The following is a 2910-nucleotide window of genomic DNA, read 5'->3' on the forward strand; positions in this document are numbered from 1 at the left end:
GTTTTTCTCTTCTGTCTTGATAGGTTTACCACTATTACCTAGCTCTGTACAAATCAATGATCTCTTTCTTTTCAGTGGTAAACATTTTTCCGCCTTTATATTAAGGAATTCTCCCCCCCTTTTCCCTCTTCCTTTTACTTCTCCATTTTCTTCTCGGTTTTTTCTTTTTCCTCTTTCCAAAGTATTCTTGCATCTGCTATCCTTTTTTTCCACGCGTTGTCTATGTTATGGAAGACTTTTTCAATATCAGGTGTGAAAACTATTTAGCACTACTGTTATAGCTCTTTTTATTTTCATAATTTGATAGTTATCAAGTTTGGGGTCCCATATATATTACATGAATATTTGTGTTTATACGTTCATTTAATGGAGCTGTTGAGTGACTACTGTGGACCCGGCACTGTACACTGAGAATGCAATGGCAATCAAGATATTCATGAATGCTGCCCTCATAGGGCTTATATTACAGACTTATAAAAATACGTTAAATAGAAGTAGAGAGATTGGAAACAAGTGGGGGATGTGGGGTGAGGGGAGAGAGAGAGAGAAAGAGAGAATGTATTGTTTTGATTCTTGCTTCTGTTACTTAACATAATGTTATAATATTTTTGAGATTCATCCAGTCTGTAGTTTTTATGATTATTCCTTACTTTGTGAGTAGAATTTCAGTGTATTTTCATACAATGTTTTGTCGATGGGCATTTGGGTTTTTACTAGTCTTTGGCTATTACTGGTAAAGCTTCTATTAACATGCTTTCACAAGACTTCTTGGAGACACATGTTCTTATTTCTCTTGCTAAAGGAATTACTGAGTTGTAGTGGAGATACATGTTTAATGTTACAAGAAATTGGCATATTGTTTTCCAAAATAGTAGTATCATTCTGCATTCACACCAGCATTGTATGAGGCTTCCAGCCGATTCACATCCTCACCAGCATTTATTGTTATCTGACTTTAATATTAGAAATTTTAGTAGAGTGAAGTGGTGTTTCATTTTTTTTAATTTAAAAATTGTATCACAACTTTATTATAGTGTAATTGACATTCAGGTGTAAATTTCCCCAACTATTGATATAAAACCCTTCTGAGTACTCTACCCAATGCCCCTACTGTTTTAAGATTTTCCAGTCTGACGGGTAGGAACAGGCGTATTTCCAGACCTTCTGATTGTTGGTCATTGCTCCCTGTGATCCTCTTTGTTGGTCCTGGTCTCTCCCAGAACTCAGATTGTTTTCTCATGTTGATCAGTACTCTGTGACTAATCAAGGGGCACCTTCCACAGACCTGCAGAGTTCTGTGTTTGGATAGCTCTCTGCTCTCTACTACTCTGTCCTTTAAACTCTAGCTGCTGTTTTCTCCCAGTACTCTCAACTCCATCTACTTAGCTCAGCAAGTCAGCCAAGTTCTGCTTGGTTTCTATCTCCTTGTGATACGTTTTGGAAACTTTCTCAAGGCATTAAGCTGGACAGTCATGGGAATCACTTCATTTGCTTCCTGTCTTTTTAGGAATACTCTCCTTCATTGCCTCATGTGCAGTGTCTTGAAAACCTTTATTTCATGTATTGTGTCTGCATTTTGGTTGTTTCAGGTGGGAGGGTCAGTCCAGTCCTCATTACTTCATCTTTGGAGAAATAGAAGTCAGTATTTACTCTTTAGTAGTGGTTTTTACCCATCTGATTATGATGTGCCTTGGTGTAGTTATCTTCATGATTCTTGTGCTTGGGATGCATTAATCTTCTTGGATCTGTGTGTTTATTGTTTTCAACAAATTTGGAAAATTTTCAGCCTTTATTTTGTGAAACATTTTGTCTGTCCTATCCTTTTTCTCCTCTCCTTCAGGGACTGTAATTACATATATACTAAGCTGTGTGGTTCACTGACACTTTGTTCTTCTTGTTTAAAAATAAAAATCTTTTTCTCATTGTGTTTTCACTTTAGATATTTTTTATTTTATGTCTTCAAGTTTGCTCTTGTTTTCTCCTATAACATCTTATTTTCTGGTAAACCTAGCTGGTATATTTTTTTGTATCAGACATCATATTTTTCATCTAGAAATTCAATTGAATCTTTGCTGTGGATTGAACTTCGTAATAAATATGTATTGAATTCCTGGCCCCTAAACCTGTAGATATGATCCTGTTTAGAAACAAAGTTTTCTTTGTTATTGTAACTAGATCATACCCAATAAGGTGAGCCCTAAACGTAATCAGTCTTGAGTTATAGAAAAGGAAGAATAGACACAGAGACACACACATAGCAAAGAAAGATGCCAAGGAATGCAAGGAACTCCTAGGAACTCATGGGGATACAACAAGGCTGGACCTCTTCCTAGAGCCATGCCTTGAATTCTTACTGCCAGTCAACCTCCAGAACTGCAGACTTACAGTATTTACATTATGGCAGCTATCTTAGTTATCTAGTGCTGCTATAACAGAAATACAACAAGTGGATGGCTTTAACAAACAGACGTTTATTTTCTCACAGTATAGGAGGCTAGAAGTCCAAATTCAGGCTGCTGGCTCTAGGAGAAGGCTTTCTCTCTCTATTGGCTCTGGAAGAAGATCACTGTCTCTTTTAGCTTCTGCTCCTAGGGGATCTTCATGTAGCTTGGCATCTTTCTTCACCCATCTCTTCTTCTACCTTGCTTTTTTCATCTCTTTATATCTCAAAAAAGATTGACTCACAATATACCCTACTCTAATTCTGCCTTATTAACATAACAAATACAACCCATTCCTAAATCAGATTATAACTACAACCATAGGGTTAGGATTACAGCACATATTTTTCAGGGACACAATTGAATCTATAATGTTCCATCTTTTAGCCCCCAAAATTCATGTCCTTGCCACATGCAAAACACATTCACCCCATGACATCATCCCAAAAGTATTAAACCAACTCCAAGT

Source organism: Trichechus manatus, unplaced genomic scaffold (genome assembly GCF_000243295.1).
Source record: "Trichechus manatus latirostris isolate Lorelei unplaced genomic scaffold, TriManLat1.0 scaffold00180, whole genome shotgun sequence".
NCBI lineage: Eukaryota > Metazoa > Chordata > Mammalia > Sirenia > Trichechidae > Trichechus > Trichechus manatus.